Raw genomic sequence first — 21,413 nt, 5'->3', positions numbered from 1 at the left:
ATACATGTTACGGTAAAATGAAAGACGCCATTACAAAGTACAACTATTCCTGTAAAAAACAAGTACTTACATGGCTTGTAGATAGAAAACTGAGAGTGCTGGAGCTCTTAGAAGGGGAGGAGGGAAAAACGAAAGCACTAAGATCAAAATTTGCGCGGTCCACTGGGTCATTTTGGGCCTGGTCCTCAAAGGGTTAACATATCATAAAAACACCGTGTAGATGAGGCCTTCAGCCACAAAAGTGTAAAAACTTCATTGATAAATGTCGCCTAGTGTCCCAGGTGAATTGCTTCATACTCATTGTGCAGGTGCGGCTCTATTGGAGACGCTTGAGAACTGTGCTGGCAACACTGCGACATTTGGCATAAAGTGTGCGACATTTTAAAAGCATAGACAAAACATTCTGTGAAATAAGCGAGAGGGCAATGAGAGTGCCAGGAAGGACAGGGCATTGGGCTGAGGGCACACAATGCACATTATGCAAATTCCCCCCGAGGCTTCACACCAGGAAGTAGAGAGAAGAAACCTCCCGGCCGGACAGACAGCAGTTCCTCATAGAGAGCGGCTGCACGGAGCAGCGACCACATCTCCCCGAGCCTCGGATCAGCGCACACGGTAACGGAGCCTCTGCTGCCCGAGGAGGAGCACAGGGTGAGTGCCGCAGCCCAACCGGTGCTGCCCGACCTGCGGCTTTACGGCTGCTACTACTACTCCCATCATACCTGTGCATGCTGAGAGGTGTAGTAGTGCAGCAGCTGGAGAGCTACAGGTTGGGGGACACTGCTCTATACCCCAAGAAGAGGGTGATCTGATAGTGTATGCAAAGTGTGTCCCACAGCTGGGAGGGGTGGACTGAATTACTACTGGCTTTGTCTCTATATGTACTACTACCCCTATCTCTATATGTACTACTACCCCAATCTCTATCTCTATCTGTACTACTACCACTATCTCTGTATGTACTACTACCCCTGTCTCTGTATGTACTACCACCCCTGTCTCTGTATGTACTACCACCCCTGTCTCTGTATGTACTACCACCCCTGTCTCTATATGTACTACTACCCCTGTCTCTATATGTACTACTACCCCTATCTCTATATGTACTACTATCTCTATCTTTATATGTACTACTACCCCTATCTCTATATGTACTACTACCCCAATCACTATCTCTATATGTACTACTACCCCTATCTCTATCTCTATATGTACTACTACCCCTATCTCTATCTCTATATGTACTACTACCCCTATCTCTATCTCTATATGTACTACTACCCCTATCTCTATCTCTATATGTACTACTACCCCTATCTCTATCTCTATATGTACTACTACCACTATCTCTATATGTACTACTACCACTATCTCTATATGTACTACTACCACTATCTCTATCTCTATATGTACTACTACCCCTATCTCTATCTCTGTATGTACTACTACCCCTATCTCTATCTCTGTATGTACTACTACCCCTGTCTCTGTATGTACTACTACCCCTGTCTCTGTATGTACTACTACCCCTGTCTCTGTATGTACTACTACCCCTGTCTCTGTATGTACTACTACCCCTGTCTCTGTATGTACTACCACCCCTGTCTCTGTATGTACTACCACCTGTCTCTGTATGTACTACCACCCCTGTCTCTGTATGTACTACTGCTACGCAGAGTTGCCAGGTTTCCTTTACATAAATCTGTCTACACTGTTTCCTCTTGCTGGAGAAGCTGCACAGGTCCATCCACCCATCCCATCCATAGACATCTATGAGCCAGACATGTGGCTGTATACTGCTGTATGATATACCTAGTTTTCACTTTATAATTGGAGTCAATGGCAGATATATGTGGCTGTACGCATAAGGTTATATCCATCTGGGCCTGTGTTCAGGGTATATGTTCAGAGATTTCTACACAGTTTCTGCCTTTTTTTCTTTATATACATATTTGCATTTCCTGTTCTATAAAAATGTTGCTTTTAATGTTTTTTTTTGTTTTGTTAGTAAGTTGTCCAGTTAAAGCTTCACTTTTCTGTATTAGGCTATGTTCACACTGCGTATGTTTCCGGCCGTAGTGCGAACCGCGAATATACGCACGTAGTTTTGAGGTTGATGCATTCGCTTGAAAGTATACGATATACGCCCGCACAGTGCACACTACGTATGAGCTTACGGCCGGATCGTATGTGGCGCCGTGAGAAATGAACAAGACCATTGTTTGAGGACAGAAATGTTGAAACTCACGGCCGTGGATTTCCATGCGGTCCCGTACGAAGTACTTATTTCAGCCAAATTGAACTTGATTTTTCGATCCAAAAGGTTCTGTGTGGTTTACGGGGCTGGGCTAAGATTTCCAAGTAAATGACCTGCCTCAGATCGCTTCAAAACAAGCTAGGGAAGCATAACTGTACTGCGGGCGTATGTTCGCGGTTCGTACGCATCCGGCCGCATGTCTTTTTTTCCCATGCACGTAGTTTCAGCCGTACATGTACGGCGGCGTATGAAATGCGTCCGGACTCGTACGCAGTGTGAACATAGCCTTAAACTGTAGGCACCTGTAGTTATAATATGGGCGATAGCAGGATACGGGTATAATATGGGCGATAGCGGGATACGGGTATAATATGGGCGATAGCGGGATATGGGTATAATATGGGCGATAGCGGGATATGGGTATAATATGGGCGATAGCGGGATATGGGTATAATATCGGCGATAGCGGGATATGGGTATAATTAGGGTGCTGTATTATAGAGCTGTATACCAGTGATCTCTAAGCTATTAGAAGGGCTCTCTTATTCATTTGATAGTTCACTTACAATATAATTTGCATTAACAGTTGAGTAAGGGTGTGTTCACACATACCAGGCTGAAATGTGAGGCGTGCTCTTGCATTTCTGCTGCGTGTTTTTGCACAATGTTTATTCACTCTAGCTAAAGCATTCTCTCCGAGAACAAAATCCTGTGTGCCTGATACTCCTCTCCCCCACCACCATCTTTTTTAGTGGGGGGGGGGGGGGCAGCCATACACATTAGACATTTGTCCGCTCACACCAAAGAAGTCATTAGTAGGCTGAACCTGCCTAAAGTGTATGGTGACCTTTACCCATTGCATTATCTTATACTGTGAGTTATATCCTGTCACCTTTCTGCAGGCTTCTGAGCTAAATTCCTCCAGCACTCCTTGCTGGCTCAGTGTCTACACAAAGTCTGCACCAAGCACAATACAGTAATATGATGTTGGACAAATAAATGCTAGTAACAGGGGGTCAGCTAGGGCCTAGTTCACATCTGCGGTGTTATTCTGAGCTTCTCTTTGCAGATTCTGTTCAAGGCCGAAAAACTGAGCACAATGCACACCAACCGATCCCAAGAAATGCTATTGACTATAATGGGGTCCTTCAGGTTTCTGCTGCTGGCTGTTAATTTAGCAGGATTTGCTTGGACAACAAAATGTTTCTTTGGCCGGTCAGCTCTGGAGTATAATGCCGTCTGTAGCTCAGGATCAGTATAGGATATATATACACAATCTACGTGTATATGTTGATAAGGTGTGACTTTGTATTCATCTGCTGGCGAGTGCTTTGGCTTTTTCAGACCAGTTTTGACTCTTGTTATGGTTGGATGCGGCTTCTGACTACAAATAAGTGATCGGTACGGCACAATGAGACCAATTGTCGCTGTGTGTATGTATGCACCTATACAGACTTATAACCAAGTGCCTTTGCAGTATCTCATATTGTGAGGACTTTGTGGCCTTCTGCGCATTGGGTTGAGTAAAAAGCAGAAGTAGAGAAGCTGGAACAGTTTATGCAACACAACCTAGTTGGATTATGTAGAGATAATAATACATCCTTAAAGGGGTTATCCAACGCTACAAAAACATGGCCACTTTTCCCCCTCTCTTGTCTCCAGATTGGGTGGGGTTTTGAAACTCAGTTCCATTGAAGTAAATGCAGCTTAATTGCAAACCGCACCTGAACTGGAGACAACAGTAGGGGGAAAAGTGGCCATGTTTTTGTAGCGCTGGATAACCCCTTTAAAGTGACACTCACCTAGTTCCTTTTCCACTAGAAACTTCTGAAACCTGGGTGGATATAGCTTATTTTCTTATAGTTAGCACAATAATAAGCAATAACGGGTTATACTGATCAGATTTTTTTCAAATCAACTAGTGTCAAAAAATTATACATATTTATAAAATACTTCTTTTTGAAATCTCTGATCTTCCAGTACTTATCAGCTGCTGTATGACCTGCAGGAAGTGGTGTATTCTTTCCAGTTTGACACAGTGCTCTCTGCTGCCATCTCTGTCCGCGTCAGGAACTGTCCAGAGTAGGTGATGTTTTCTATGGGAATTTGCTGCTGCTCTGTACAGTTCCTGCCATGGACAGGGGTGGCAGCACTGTGTCAGATTGGAAACAGAACTCTCCTTTTCCTGCAGAATGTACAGCAGCTGATAAGGACTTATAGGCTTAACGTTTATTTAGAAGTAATATTTAATTCTGTATAACTCTCTGACAACAGATGATTTTTTTTTCTCCATTAAGTATTTTTAAAGGATCTGGCTATGAATCTGCCAAAGAACTCACATTTGGCATATGTTGTGCCCATAGGAGGATTACAGTATACATTTGCATCATATTTTATTGGTATATGTGAGATTTGTGGACCAAATGTGGCATGAACAGAATCTTATTTCTATATTGGTAATGGAGGATCTGATCTCATAGACATCATCACACCCATGTGTATCTGAACTTGTGTTGTAAATCTGGTATCACTGTGGGAAACAAATGTAGTAATTAGAGATGAGTGAACCGGGTTTGGGTTCGAGTCGATCCGAACCCGAACGTTCGGTATTTGATTAGCTGGGGCTGCTGAACTTGGATAAAGCTCTAAGGTTGTCTGGAAAACATGGATACAGCCAATGACTATATCCATGTTTTCCACATAGCCTTAGGGCTTTATCCAACTTCAGCAGCCACCGCTAATCAGATGCCGAAAGTTCGTATCGACTCTAGCATGCTCCAGGTTCGCTCATCTCTAGTAGTAATAGAATGGAGCCACTGCTTACCTATAAAGCTCTTTGTCTGCCCATATGCCTCACGTCACCTGTCTGGCCACATTCTTATCAGGGACCATAAAGATAAGATTGGATGACTGCTCATTATTCAGAGCTGTGACTGTAGGAGGCTGCTTTTCAAGGAATAGAAAGTATTCTAATCCGAGTCCCTGAAACTGTATAACACAAAAGCCCCCTGGCCTGCAATAGTATCAGGCCCTTTTCTCATGCTGACAAGACCCTCTCAATAATACATGCTGGGTGTAAAGGCCCTATTCCACCAACAGATCTAACGACAGATAATCTGCCAAAGATTTGAAGCCAAACCCAGGAACAGACTATAATCAGAGATCAGGTCATAAAGGAAAGACTGGATTTCTCCTCTTTTCAAATCCACTCCTGGTAGGGCTGGGCGATATTGGCCTAAATCAATATCGCGGTTTATCGCACATGTAGTTGCGGTAACGATAATTGGATAATAAATATGGCACGCCCCTTTGCAAGCCACACCCACTTAAGGTTAAAAAAAAAATGGAACTCACTGAGCAGCAACTCAAGGCAGTGAATTTAGTCTATTATCATTATTATTATTATTTGTCCTTATTAGAAGGTCTCAGCAGAGTTATACAGCTACATACACACAGGAGGGGGACAGATCTCTATATATACACACACACAGGAGGGGGGCAGGTCTCTGTATATACACAGGAGGGGGACAGATCTCTATATATACACACACACACACAGGAGGGGGGCAGGTCTCTGTATATACACACAGGAGGGGACAGGTCCCTATAATATATATATATATATATATATATATATATATATATATATATATATATATATATATATATACACACAGGAGGAAGAGGGACAGGCTGCTATATATACACACACAGAGGGGGACAGGTCGCTATATATACACACAGGAGAAAGGGGGACAGGTTGCTATATATACACTATGTACACACAGGATGGGACAGGTCCCCCTTCCTCCTGTGTATACATAGTTTATATATATATATACTAGAAAATGTACCCGGCGCTGCCCGGTATAAAGTGTCAGTGTCCTGTATACCTGCAGGGTCGTATTTACCATTAGGCACCCATGGTCTGGTGTGTAGGGTAGCACCTTGCAGAGGGGCAGTACCCTCCTGTTCAGACTTGCCAGAAAATCTGGTGTCTTTTCGAGGGGGGTATGGCGGTATTGGTCTGGTATAGCGGTGTTTTCCAGTCACAGTATGGCTGTATTGGTCAGGTCTGGTATGGCAGTGTTATTCAGTCACAGTGTGTCGGTATTGGTCATGACTGGTATGGCGGTGTTATCCAGCACAGTATGGCGGTATTGGTCAGGTCTGGTATGGCAGTGTTATCCAGTCACAGTGTGGCGGTATTGGTCAGGTCTGGTATGGCAGTGTTATCCAGTCACAGTGTGGCGGTATTGGTCAGGTCTGGTATGGAGGTGTTACCCAGTCACAGTGTGGCGGTATTGGTCAGGTCTGGTATGGCAGTGTTATCCAGTCACAGTATGGCGGTATTGGTCAGGTCTGGTGTGGCGGTGTTACCCAGTCACAGTTTGGTATACCTGTCCTGTAGTGCCCTGTATATACATGTACTGTATAGATGGAGTAGGGGGTCCTGTATACATGTACAGTATTGATGGAGTTGGAGGTCCTGTATATACATGTACTGTATAGATGGAGTAGGGGGTCCTGTATACATGTACAGTATAGATGGAGATGGAGTAGGGGGCCCTGTATATACATGTACTGTATAGATGGAGTAGGGGCTCCTGTATATACATGTACTGTATAGATGGAGTAGGGGCTCCTGTATATACATGTACTGTATAGATGGAGTAGGGGCTCCTGTATATACATGTACTGTATAGATGGAGTAGGGGCTCCTGTATATACATGTACTGTATAGATGGAGTAGGGGCTCCTGTATATACATGTACTGTATAGATGGAGTAGGGGCTCCTGTATATTAGGGATGTCACGATACCAAAATTTTGAGTTCGATACCGATACCAGCTTTCGGATTTCGATACTCAATACCAATTCGATACTAAATAAAAAGTTTGAGAAAAAAACACGTAAAAATACAAATATAATTTCCTTTTTCCCTGACTACAGATATGTTCCCCCCATGCACAACATTTTTATTTATGTGACTTCTTGATCACTTTGTTACATTTTATAGTTCGGACAATTCACATGTAATGGATACATGTATGTTCTTTTTTTTTTTTTTTTTTTTTTAAAAGGGAAAAGGGGGGATTATTAGAACCTTTATTTTTTGTTTTATTTTAAAACACTTTTTTTTACATTTTTTATTCCCCTCTAACCTCAAGCATACCTCCCTGTGCACAACAACTCCCAGAATACCTTCTTGTGGGGAGTTGTAGTGCACAGGGAGGTATGCTAGGAGTTGTAGTGCATAAGAAGGTATGCTGGGATGTTTTGAAAGGCTGCTGCCGCGCAACTGCAACTCCCAGCATACCTCCTTGTGCACTACACCTCCCAGCATAACTCCTGGTGAACAACAACTTCCAGCATAATTCCTTGTGCTTTGCAACTCCCCACAAGAAGGTATGCTGGGAGTTGTAGTGCACAAGGAGGTATGCTGGGAATTGCAGTTGTGCAGCTCCTGACACAACTCTGTGCAGCATACATTCTTGTGCACTACAACTCCCAGCATGCCTCCTCGTGCACAAAGAGGTATGCTGGGGGATGTAGTGCATAAGGAGGTATGCTGCTGGGAGTTGTAATGCATTAGCAGCCTCCTGGCACAACATGCCTCCTTGTGAACAACAACTCCCCACAAGAAGGTATTCTGGGAGTTGTTGTGCCACTGTATCGGTGGGCCCCGCGGGAATGGAGGGGCGGCGACAGGATTGTGGACCCGGAGGTTGGGGAACTGGCTGGTGTAAGGGACCGCTGCCGCAGCACCGGCGGGTCCCGTATTTGGAATGGTTGAATGACTGCCGCCCGCGGGATTGCGGGCCGCAGTCATTAGCAGTGAGGGGGCGGACCATATGCAGCAGACTCGTGCTGCATATGGAGCGGCTCTGCAGGGGTTAAATGCCGCTGTCAGTTATGACAGCGGCATCTACCCTTTAGGGCAGGGGTACTCAACAACTTTTAGTGAAGGTCCACTTACCGGGGTCTATTGTCAGGTGAAGGTCCGAGCTGAACATCAGTAGGAAACGTGTTTTGTTACTTTGTCACAAACGTTCAACTATTTATATACAGAATTGCTGCTTATTAGCGGGAAAATTGGCATTTTTTTCTCTCTCACCAGCCCTTTGATATTGGGTACAAAGGGGGTGACTGCCCTGGTAGTATATAGCCCCCCTGTTGCTCCCCCAGTAGTGTATAGCCCCCCCTGTGCGCTCTCCTTCAGTAGTATATAGCCCTCTGTTGCTCCCCCTGTAGTATATAGCCCCCCTGTGCGCTCTCCCCCTGTAGTATATAGCCCCCTGTGAGCTCCCCCCAGTAGTATATAGCCTCCCCGTGCGCTCTCCCCCTGTAGAATATAGCCCCCTGTGAGCTCCCCTCAGTAGTATATAGCCCCCCTGTGCGCTGTCCCCCAGTAGTATATAGCCCCCGTGAGCTCCCCCCAAGTAGTATATAGCTCCCCTGTGAGCTCCCCCCTGTAGTATATAGCCCCCTGTGAGCTCCCCCTGTAGTATATAGCCCCCCCCATGCGCTGTCCCCTTGTAGTATATAGCCCCCTGTGAGCTCCCCCCAGTAGTATATAACCCCCTGTGCGCTCCCCCCAGTAGTATATAGCCCCCTCAGTAGTATATAGCCCCCTGTGAGGTCCCCCCTGTAGTATATAGTCCACCTGTGCGCTCTCCACTTGTAGATGCCCCCCAGACAGAAAAAAAACAAAACAAAAACAACTCACCTAGCACCTCGTTCCCCGCTGCGGCTGTCTTCTTCTCTTCCCGTCGGTCCGGCCCCCGGCTGATACACGCTCTGTAGGGATGTCCCGGGGATTCCCCAGCAGAGCGCGCATCAGTGACCTCAGCGTACGCCGCCGGCCTGCACTTCCGGGAAGGACAGGCCGGCAGCGTACACTGAGGTCTGTGGTGCGCGCTCTGCTGGGGAATCCCCGGGACATCCCCAGAGAGCGCGAATCAGCCGGGGGCCGGACCGACACTGCCCCCAGCCCCACAGGCGTACTGACATCTAAGGACAGTACGCCTATGGGGCGGGGGAGGCAGTGCGGTGGGGAGCGGGACGGACCGGATCCGGGGCGGTTAGGAGGTCTGACCAGGGGTCCGGACAGCTGGCCTCCGCTGTCCGGGTTCGGACCGCGGTCCGCCAGTTGAGGACCCCTGCAAATAGCCGGCACTAGCGATCGCTGTGTGCCGGCTATTAAAATTTGGCGCCGCCGGGAGCGGAGAGCTCGCGGGCGGAGGAGGGGAGACCAGGGGGCGGCACACAGAGAACACGGCCGGCGCTCAGGTAGCTGCCGGCCGTGTTCTCTGCACCATACTTCATGTTAATCTGCATAATAGCGCAGATTAACATGAAGTATCGATACCAGGAAATCCTGGTATCGAACCGTTTTTCTGACCGAAATATCGATAGTAGTATCGATATTTCGGTGCATCGTGCATCACTACTGTATATACATGTACTGTATAGATGGAGTAGGGGCTCCTGTATATACATGTACTGTATAGATGGAGTAGGGGCTCCTGTATATACATGTACTGTATAGATGGAGTAGGGGCTCCTGTATATACATGTACTGTATAGATGGAGTAGGGGCTCCTGTATATACATGTACTGTATAGATGGAGTAGGGGCTCCTGTATATACATGTACTGTATAGATGGAGTAGGGGCTCCTGTATATACATGTACTGTATAGATGGAGTAGGGGCTCCTGTATATACATGTACTGTATAGATGGAGTAGGGGCTCCTGTATATACATGTACTGTATAGATGGAGTAGGGGCTCCTGTATATACATGTACTGTATAGATGGAGTAGGGGCTCCTGTATATACATGTACTGTATAGATGGAGTAGGGGCTCCTGTATATACATGTACTGTATAGATGGAGTAGGGGCTCCTGTATATATATGTACTGTATAGATGGAGTAGGGGCTCCTGTATATATATGTACTGTATAGATGGAGTAGGGGCTCCTGTATATATATGTACTGTATAGATGGAGTAGGGGCTCCTGTATATACATGTACTGTATAGATGGAGTAGGGGCTCCTGTATATACATGTACTGTATAGATGGAGTAGGGGCTCCTGTATATACATGTACTGTATAGATGGAGTAGGGGGTCCTGTATATACATGTACTGTATAGATGGAGTAGGGGGCCCTGTATATACATGTCCTGTATGGATGGAGTAGGGGGCCCTGTATATACATGTCCTGTATGGATGGAGTAGGAGGTCCTGTATATACATGTACTGTATAGATGGAGTAGGGGGTCCTGTATATACATGTACTGTATGGATGGAGTAGGGGGTCCTGTATATACATGTACTGTATAGATGGAGTAGGGGGCTCTGTATATACATGTACTGTATAGATGCAGTAGTGGGCCCTGTATATACATGTACTGTATAGATGGAGTAGGGGGTCCTGTATATACATGTACTGTATAGATGGAGTAGGGGGTCCTGTATATACATGTACTGTATGGATGGAGTAGGGGGTCATGTATATACATGTACTGTATGGATGGAGTAGGGGGTCCTGTATATACATGTACTGTATAGATGGAGTAGGGGGCTCTGTATATACATGTACTGTATAGATGCAGTAGTGGGCCCTGTATATACATGTACTGTATAGATGGAGTAGGGGGTCCTGTATATACATGTACTGTATAGATGGAGTAGGGGCTCCTGTATATACATGTACTGTATAGATGGAGTAGGGGGTCTACCAGTTATTACTGTGGATGTTGTGAGGCAGCTTCCCTAGCAACCATTGCTCCCTGTGAAAATGAAAGCAGAAATCCTATTGGTTGCTAAGGCTCCAACTGCCGTGTCTGCTGCAGCTAATTATATCACCTGTGTTTGCAGTGAGGAGATTTTCCCATTCATCTCTATGAGGCGCCTCTCTTTCCCCTCCCCCTCCCCTCCTGTACATCTGGCGGGGACGGGACCTTCGCAATAACCTTCCCGGGCACCCAATGTATCTGTGTGCCAAATTTGGGGTCAAACGGTTCAGGCGTTTGGAAGTCTATAGAGGACAGACGGACAGACTTTGATTTTTATGATATATATATATATATATATATATATATATATATATATATATATATATATATATATATATATATATATATAGGGACCTGTCCTCCTTCCTCGTGTGTGTATAGGGACCTGTCCCCCTTCCTCGTGTGTGTATAGGGACCTGTCCCCCTTCCTCCTGTGTATATAGAGCGACCTGTCCCCCTTCCTCCTGTGTATATAGAGCGACCTGTCCCCCTTCCTCCTGTGTATATAGAGCGACCTGTCCCCCTTCCTCCTGTGTGTATAGGGACCTGTCCCCCTTCTTCCTGTGTATATAGAGCGACCTGTCCCCCTTCCTCCTGTGTGTATAGGGACCTGTCCCCCTTCCTCCTGTGTGTATAGGGACCTGCCCCCCTTCTTCCTGTGTGTATAGGGACCTGTCCCCCTTCCTCCTGTGTGTATAGGGACCTGTCCCCCTTCCTCCTGTGTGTATAGGGACTTGTCCCCCTTCCTCCTGTGTGTATAGGGACCTGTCCCCCTTCCTCCTGTGTGTATAGGGTCCTGTCCCCCTTCCTCCTGTGTGACAGCTCTGCTATTCCAGGTACAGACACCCTGTGTGTACATGGGGAAACCACTTTCTCCTTTAGCCTCTGCCTGTCAGTGATAAGATCTAGAGCAGCAGAGACGAGTAAGCGGCTCCTCCGTGCAGTAGCTGCCACTAGTCAGACACTGTCTCTTTCTCTGGACAGTACACAACGGGAGGAGCTACAATGGCTGCAGAGTGTTATCTCCTGGAGACCGGTGCCGGCTAGTTACGGGGGAGGGCTGTGTGGGGCAGAAGCAGAAAGTAGTAGGTTACCGCCTGAAGGCTGCTGCTGTTACACGGAGGGGGATATCTGTGGCAGCGTGGCAGTGACTGGAGCCTGGGAACCGCTCTGGCTCCAGGTCACTGCTCTGCGCGGCAATTGCCCTGTTTAAATGGACGGCCCGGCAGTGACTGGAGGGGGAGGGGCAGAGCGGTCACCCCAGCAGAAGCTGTCCGGTCTGTGCTGCGCGCGCTGCCCGGGTAGGGGGATGCAGGACACCCCGAGGCTGCGGGGCTCAGTGTCTGCCTCTTGGGGGGTCCTGAGAGAGATCAGCCAGATCCCTGGGCTGTAGTGTCGGAGCTCAGTGATCCCCCTCCTGTCTCAGGCCTGGGATAAGACTCCTCTCTTCCGCTGCAGCCACGTCCTGCGTCTCTGCACATAAAGCACCCAAAACTGTGAAATACCGCAGATACCGTCCTGGCAAAGTTGAGGTCGGTTAACCGACGCCAGAGACGGTTTCGGTATTTTCACGGTATACCGCCCAGCCCTAACTCCTGGGTTTGGCTTCAAATCTTTGGCAGATAATCTGTCGTCAGATCTGTTGGTGGAATAGGGCCTTTAGTCTGGGTCCAGGATGCTGTTGTATGACTTGTGCTCATGCATCAGAATAGTTTCATTCACGGACTGAATTATTTTACAGTTAAGCAGTGTGCTGTTGGGTCTATGTCAGATTCAGCAGGACAGCCTGCTATGTGAAAAAGTGACAGACTCTACAACATCAAAATGGTAGAATGGTGTTCAAAGGGTAGCTTTCATTTAAATAAAAAGTTTTGACATGTCATAAGACCTGTTTTGATCAGTGGGGTTTCAGGGGCTGAGCACTGTGCCCCTTTATTTCTTATTAGCTCTGCCCAGCGCTCCTCAGAGAGCCAAGCATGTGGTATACACAATCATAGAAAGTGTAGGAGTTAATATGCCACATAGAGCAAAGCCAACAATGAAGGGGCATAGTGTTCAGCAAAGTGCACTTCAGCACCTGGACCCCCACCAATAAAACCATGTGCCACTATGTCACTATGACATATCAAATGTTTTACAAAATGATAGATACTCCTGTGTAATTTAAAATTAACTTAAAATTCGCAGCTTTACTGTCTTTTCCAGAACTTCAAGCGTTTTAGGTTGAACCTTTATTCAAAAATGTTTTATATGTGGTTGACAGCCTTGTCTGTAACTTACTGCAGACCTTCCGCCACCTCACATTATTTGACCCTTCACTGTAGTGGTATATAGAGTATTTCCTGTAGCACACCCTGCTTAGACCAGCTTCTGTATATTCGGTTTTGTGGCCGGGCTCTGCAACAACTGGGCTTCCAGTTACTGATTTGGTGTATTTCTTTTTGAACATCCGTACTCTCTGTGGATTTTACTCAGGAGGGTCTTTTCCGTTTGTTAAAAGTTATCTTACTTTGCAAGTGATTGATTGTTTGTTTTTTTTATTATCCCCAGTACATCTAAATGGTCGGGATTAAAAACTTCTGTTAGGGTCCTATTAGACGAAGCAATTTTTATTGATTACATTTCAAGGCAAAAAAAAACCTCCATATCACAATATATTACATCAGAATTACCTCTCCCTTCCCCCCCCCCCCCCAAAAAAAAAAAAAAAAAATAATAATAAATAAATATATAATAGAGGCAAGAGGCAAAATCCAAACCACAAACATTTACACTTTTAATATCTTCCATTTTTCTTTCTGGACATTATCCTCTCAGATTTTCTCTCTGCCATTGATCCCATTACAAAAACATTGAGTTGATCTTTCATTGGTCTATTCCTATACTCAATTACCATAACACTGTACAACCTACCGGAGACTGTTTCGGAGGGCCCCCCCCCCCCACACTCCCCTAAGTATCTCCTACTAGTTATTTACCCATGATGTAACCTAGACAGCCCCAGAAGAATAGAAAAAAGAGCACAGAAGAGAAGAACCCTCCTCTGAGAGAACCCTATCCCCATAAGTTAGGACGGAGGACGGAAGGACACGGACCCACAGGGTCGTAAGGTCGAGTCAGGTCACCATTCTGACGCCAGGTACCCTTATTCACTTGAAATACTCATTATAGCAACTAATAAACTAAAGAACAACAAGTACATATACGCATATATATATGGGATCTTAACTCCGAGGCAGAAGTGCATGTATAATGAACCACTAAACCCCGTTGTTACTCCCCCTTAAATCACACTCCAGTTTATCGTTATGAACCTTAACTGATATCAATAATAGTGAACTCCAAGACTCAAGGGCATCACTTGGCAAGCCCAGATCCATATATAATGAACCAATGGCTCTCCGTATCACCCCTATTATGCTTTAACCGGAAGTTATTAACTGATATTAAAACTTACTCATTATTTAAATTTCTTAGGTAATCAAGCATCATAGGTCCACGGCTCCTCCCATAGTGCGCCGTTCGACCCCACCCCTCCAACTAGGCCACTACCACCCCATCCCCCTTCCCCCCCCCCAAAGCGGGACCAGATCTCTCCTACACCCCTTATCCAATCATTATGCTCTTTCGGGGGTCTCCGATCCAGCCTCCAGTTTACAATCACCAAAACCTTAAGTCACTAGGTTTTACCTCCTTTAAAAAAAAAAAAAAAAAATTCTAGAATAAAAAAAGATAAAGTAAATAATAAAAAAAAAAAGTCATTAGTTACAATCATTACGACGATCATTTACTCCTTCTGATCCCAGAAAAGAATGAACAATGTGGAATTACACTGAACAATAGGGAACAAATGCGGAATTAAAGTGAACAATAGTGGAATTACAGCGAACGATTAGCGAACAATTAACAATGATTTTAGGGTCAGATCTAAATCAACGATTAGCAACACACAAACGATTTTTTTGATCGTTGTCTGCAAGTACACAGAATGATTATCGTTTAAATTTAAACAATATAACGATTTTCCGTACGATAATCGTCCCATGTAATAGGGCCCTAACATCTTGCCAAAAGGTAACAAAAAGTAGAAGACCTATGAAAAAGAGTGTGACTACAGGGTCAGACTGCACAGGGTTTATTTGTAGTCTGTTACCATGGAGATGCAAAGGTCTGCATTGGAAGAAAAAGAAAAGATTTGGCTGCAGAGGTGGAGATAGCCTTTTAGGGGACTTTGTCTAGCATTGTGCCCAGGACTTCTCTCATCATTGATTCAACCTTTTCCGGCTGAATGGGAATCTCAAGACCTGGATTTATAGGTCTTAACCTACAAACATCCACAGGAGCATACATGTATCAACACACACAGTATGCTAAATACACCTTTATTATTAATTCCAGTAAGACCACCTTTGTATTGGAGCAGAATTGTGGTCATTCTCTCCATTTTGGCTTGATTTTGGAGATTTTTAATAGACAACATATAAATCAAAAGAACATGTTTACTAACCCCATGATGGCGGACTTCCTTCTCTGTGCAGGGGTAACGTGGATGAGCTAGATTAAGGACATTCTTCTGTTCATTGGAACGAACTTATGAAACTCATGCTTTTAATGGGAAGATTTCAATTGCATTGTCCAACATTACAAAAGAAAAGCTGCAATATAATGCATAACCAATGAGGAGAAGTGGTGCTGTTTCTGGAATATAAAGCAGACCTTTTTTTTCTACTCCCAGAAACCCAATTTTTGACATTGGAATCTTCTCTATCTTATTTTTAAAAGGATAACTATAGATATAGTTAATGAATTACAGTACATTAAATCATATACAGTATCTAACATGATAGATACTGTACATATCTACCTCCAGATGTGGCGGTAGGAAAGCCCTGTCCACTTGTTGTCCATTCTGCTTGGCTTTTTCTGAGGTCGCTGGTGACCTGGATTCCTTCCATTATCTATCTTCGTGTCAGTTGTATAGATTTCACATACATTTCTATGTAGTCAGGTCACATCATACAATTTTATATTCCTTTTCTTTATAGTTGAAGTTTTCAGCTTCATCTTGCCGTTTCTCATTTCCATCTCCCTATTATTACTGATGGCTCTATAGAGAATCATTGTACATCATGACAGTCTCACTTCCTAGTCTCTACATAAAGGATGGTCCCATGATAGTTGCTGTTTTGTTTCTTAAGAAAATGAATTTGTATTTTCAAAATAAAATGTTATGCGCCCAACCATTAAATGCAGAAAGTGGTGAAGCCTGAAATATACCATGGAGGTAGGGAGCTCCGTGCTGTGTACAGAAAGGCCTTCCCTAATATCTCCCTTTGGCAGAGAGTCAGGGGAGAGAAGTATTGGGTATGTTGGGGTTCAACAACCCAATTATTTTGTTCTCTGAGAGACAAGCTGTTGCCACAAGAGCCTGGCAGGGGCTTTGTCCACTCAGCTGAACAAGCATATGTATAGAGGGTATTAGGAGACATAGCTTGTCTTGTGTATGGCCTGCTGGAACTCTCACCTGTCACAGGTGTGGGGAGAATAGTGTCCTCACTCCTCCCCCCTTCCCTTTCCCCTAGCATGTCCAGAGTGACTTTGTATGAAGTCCCATTTGAACATGCCCAAAGAATCCTAGAGGCCCAAAAATGGCTGTTTTGTTGCAGACTGGCAGTTTTTTCCCAATAAATTCAATGGAAAATGTAAATAAGTCCCAATACAGTTCAGTTTTATGTCCAAATGGATGTAAATTAGGGACCACCTTTTGGGAATTTATCTGTACGTTGGCATGTTTTTAGGGGGTTGCAGCTTTTGTGAAATCTTAAGTTGGGTTCATACTGTTTTTCTGTCTATTTTACAATTTCTGTTTTAATTTTGATGTACAGAAAAACGCAGTCAACCACACTTGTATATGATAGGGGAAAAAAGTATGTGTTGCAGTCTGCCTTTAATTTATAAATTTCTTTAATAAGATCAACCAATGGAAAACATTCTGTTTTATGGAAGAACTGTGAGGCAGGCCTCCTCCTAGTTGGTGAGACACAGCTGGGGGAAGGGGGGGGGGGCAGCTTACACAAAAGTGACTATAAACTGCACAGTCCTGGCCCTAGCTGCAGCAATCTCTGGTTTAAGAACATTATTGATGTATTCTGTACTTATTTTAATGTGATAGAGACATTAGGAGACAAATGAAGGGTAGACTGGAAAAAAAAATTAAATATATAATATAATATATATATATATATATATATATATATATATATATATATAATATATATATATATAATTTTTTTTTTTTTTTTTTTTTTTTTTTTTTTTTCAATTATTCTTTGCATGGACTTTCACCACAGATAGTAATGCCTCAGCATTACTTCTTTGCTCTGTTGGGTTAGGTTCCAGAAAAAGTTTGAGAAGCGCTCCTTTAGTGTATACAATAAACGGAAACAGAAACAGCCTCATTCACACGTTCAGTCATTTTTCAAGACCATATATTATGTTATCAATCTTTGTATGTAATCTGCAAAAAATTAATTTGCACAGCTGTGTCACTACAGTGCCGCGGAGATTCAAACAGTTTCCCTGCTCCTGGCATGATTTTGATACATCATTCCAGGCGGGGAAACACTCCATTGCAGGGCTTCCCTGTCCGTAACCTCCGTAATTTAAGAGACGGGGGGGGGAATAAACCCTTAGGGTACAAACACACACACCGTATACGCAGCAGATATGCAGCAGATCTGCAGCAGATTTGATGCTGTGTTCAGTTATTTAGATCTAATCTGCTGCGTATCGCAGCAATAAATACGCTGCGTATCGCAGCAGTAAATATGCTGCGTATACGGTGTGTGTGTTTATACCCTTAGGGCTATGTTCACACTGCGTATGAGGCCGGACGCATTTCATATGCCGCCGTACATGTGGGGCTGAAACTACGGGCGTGGGAAAAATCGACATGCGGCCGGATGCGTACAAACTGCGAACACACGCCGGTAGTACAGTTATGCTTCCCTAGCTTGTTTAGAAGCGATCTGAAACAGGTCATTTACTTGGAAATCTTCGCCCAGCCCCATAAACCACACAGAACCTTTTGGATCGAAAAATCAAGTTTAATTTGGCTGAAATAAGTACTTCGTACGGGACCGCATGGAAATCCACGGCCGTGAGTTTCAACATTTCCGTCCTCAAACAATGGTCTTGTTCATTTTTCACGGCGCCATATAGGATCCGGCCGTAAGCTCATATGTAGTGTGCATTGTGCAGGCGTATATCGTATACTTTCAAGCGAACGCATCAACTTCAAAACTACGTGCGTATGTTTGCGGTTCGCACTACGGCCAGAAACATACGCAGTGTGAACATAGCCTTAGTGTGCACAAGCTCATACTTCTGTGGTGGAAGGAAACGGCTGAGAGGTCTGCTAGGTGCTAGTGAGAAACTGGGAACTCTGACCCCCCCCCATACTAGGGATTGGGTGGGACCCTCTGCAATCTAACATGTACTACCTATCCCATATGCTGTCTATGGGAAAACCCCTTTCTTTGTTACCATGGACATGGAATTTAAAGCGTGCAACTTCCTCATCTGTATCTGTGTGGCTTTACCTGGCCGTTCTCCTCCACTTAAAGTAAGCCTGAGATTCACTTTCTAAAATGTGTTCAGCCGCTAACTCGGACACATTCGCTGGAGAAATCCAGCCAGAATAAATAATGATTAACCAGCCCTTGTTACGGCCTCGGTGTGTTGTGCAATTTTAGGGAGTTTAGAGGAAGTAAAACACATTACCTTTCTATCCGTTGCCGTGACCTGACAGACTCTGGATTGTTTTATTAGCTTTACGCGCTGATCAAAGGTTTTTATAAGTAGTTTTGCTGATTGTTGCTTCCTATATATTGGAGAAAGTTGCCTTTTTTCTTTTTAACTTTGCTAAAAAAATATGCCCAAAATGGATGGCAGTCATAACCTGTTCTGAGGAAAGCAGAACATTGTTTTTTTAATGTCATAAAAACAGATGAACAGCTGATGGTTGGTCACGTGCTGCGTGCTGCATGCTGAAACCTTGTCTGTCAGTTTTCCCAAACTCAGATCTTGTGTAATGTACAGGACGCCAATTATGTTATTTCACTTCTAGTAAATTTTTGTAAACCGCTACATGTACTTCTCTAATTCATACCCAGTGATGGGGCTTTATATTATGACCTTAGATGTAAATGTAAAATAAAAAAGTGCCCTAATAATGATTTGGGGGACAAGTATAAATTGCTCAATAGCCCAGTGCAAGCACCGCCTTTATGTAATATGTAGCAATGCTGATTTTTTTTTTAATTTGGCATACAGAATACATCAGATAAAATTTTTTTTGTATGAGATTGGAGACATATGGTGATATGGAAAAGGCCTTATACCCCTTTATGGAAGCCCTTCCATTCATCTCTTGCATCATAAAATAGAGGAGCCCATATACCTACCAACAATCCTAGATTCAGCAGGATCGTTTTAGATTTTAGGTACTGTTTCTTGAGGTATGTTGCTTGTCCTGTGGTGCCACAATGTCTCTTATTAAAGAAGCAATTCACTTTTTTTTTTTTTTTGGGCCCCCCCTCTGTAGCCTGTGGCATGTATACTTACAGAAGATGATCGGTGTCCCGCGGCGTAGCTCCGGTCCCATCCCGCGGTGCCGTACAAATCCGGCGCACGCTCACTTCCGCCGGATTTGTCACGCGCTTCCATAGAGAATGCATGGAAACGAGTGACTTCCGGCGTATAATGACAGGACAGAGCAGAGGACTGACAGCAGCCGGATTTGAACAGCACCGTGGGACTGGACCGGAGCTACGCCGCCGGACGCCGATCATCTTCGGTAAGTATACATGCCACAGGCTGCTGGGGGGGGGGGGGGGCAAAAAAAAAAAAAGTGAACTGCTTCTTTAAGGAAAATTTAGTGCTGTTTTAGTGAAGAAGACTGTCCAGGCCCAGATAAATGGGACACTAAGTTGAGTCATGGGGCGGCCTAGATGCAGTTAGATGCCTGGAAGGAGCAGAGGTGGCCTGTGCTAGGCATGCTTAGGAGTAGAGAGAGCGGTGCACGAGAGCAGCTACAGGCCGCAGAACACGTAAGGCTTCTTCTCATTGTGAGGAGGTAATAGAAGAAGCTGGTGAAGAATTAATGATATCCCTGCAGCTGTCGGTGACCCCTTCTCTCTATCCCCTTCAATTATCTAAAGCCTGTTCCCATTTCTCATTTATACACCATACCCTGCTGTGACTTGTTAAAGTCACTGGGATAAATCTGGTGCATTTTTAGACTGTGTAGTCCACAGGTGTCACCTGATGACACTGTTCATTCTATGGACAATTTTGACCTTGTTCTTGGGAATGGTGGAGGTCAAAGTCCCTTTTTTAAACCATTTTTTTTCCCCTCAACAACCAATCACAGCTCAGCATTCATATCCTAACGAGTTCTGGTAAGATGAAAGCCGAGTTGTGATTGGTTCCTTACGCAAAACCAGACATTCTAGATGTGCACATGGCACAATGCTCTGCCTGTTCACCAATGACCCTTGTCCGCAGTCTTGTAAGGCAGTGAAAAGAATATCATTTTGCAATTTACTTGTACTGTGTCACTTCCTATAACATAATTTCCAGTGACTGGCAAGTCTCCACAGTTCCCCATATTGCATAATGGTGGTATCCATCTTATGGTGGCTGATTAGTTTTAAGCTTCTCACTCCTTTTAATGTGTATATTACGTCTACAGAAGAGACATAATGCCTAAATATTACAAATATATCCCCACTATAATATTCCTGTTTACTCATCACATATGTGATACCGGATCTATTGAAAAGTTCAACTGTGACCAAAGATAATCTCTACACAGATGTGAGATTATGTTCTCGGTGTTTGCCTGAGGTTCCTCCCACACTCCAAACATATACCAATAGCTTTATCGGCCTCCTATTACAAATGACCCTGATGTGTGTGTCTAAATGCGAGAAAATAAATTTTAAGCGGCATATAGTAGAGGGACTGATATGTGTGATGACAGGCTCTGTACCGCACTGCAGAATATGCCAGCACTATATAAGTAATGAATGTATGGAAAACTAGGGGATGTCTACCGAGAACATATCCTTATCTACTAAATGTTTAGTATATCTAAGATAAGTGACATACCGACTCACTGGATGTATTTGGAAATATTGGCTTTATTCACACACTGTAAAAATAAAAATACGGCTATATTTTCAATGTAATAATGCACTCCATAGAATCTAATGGAAAATCGACTAACAGTGCACACACACCATATAGAATAGCTGCTGTATTTGACTACGGCCGTCTAAATTTCGAA

The 21,413-nt window shown here is 44.3% G+C and overlaps 1 protein-coding gene across 4 annotated transcripts in view; it reads left to right on the top strand.

The window, feature by feature from the left end:
• Window positions 1-472: 472 nt before the first annotated feature.
• Window positions 473-21,413, top strand: part of LYN (LYN proto-oncogene, Src family tyrosine kinase) — a 52,050-nt gene continuing 31,109 nt past the window's right edge. Inside the window, exon 1 of one of the 4 annotated variants that reach the window (XM_069957579.1) lies at window positions 473-651. The gene's annotated coding sequence lies outside the window, so the exon portion shown is untranslated. The remainder of the gene's footprint in view (window positions 652-21,413) is intronic. The other 3 variants (XM_069957577.1, XM_069957578.1, XM_069957575.1) reach the window with 3 other exon arrangements.

This window comes from Dendropsophus ebraccatus, chromosome 2 (genome assembly GCF_027789765.1).
Source record: "Dendropsophus ebraccatus isolate aDenEbr1 chromosome 2, aDenEbr1.pat, whole genome shotgun sequence".
In the NCBI taxonomy this organism is placed as follows: Eukaryota; Metazoa; Chordata; class Amphibia; order Anura; family Hylidae; genus Dendropsophus; species Dendropsophus ebraccatus.
This window is presented reverse-complemented; position numbering and strand designations above follow the sequence as displayed.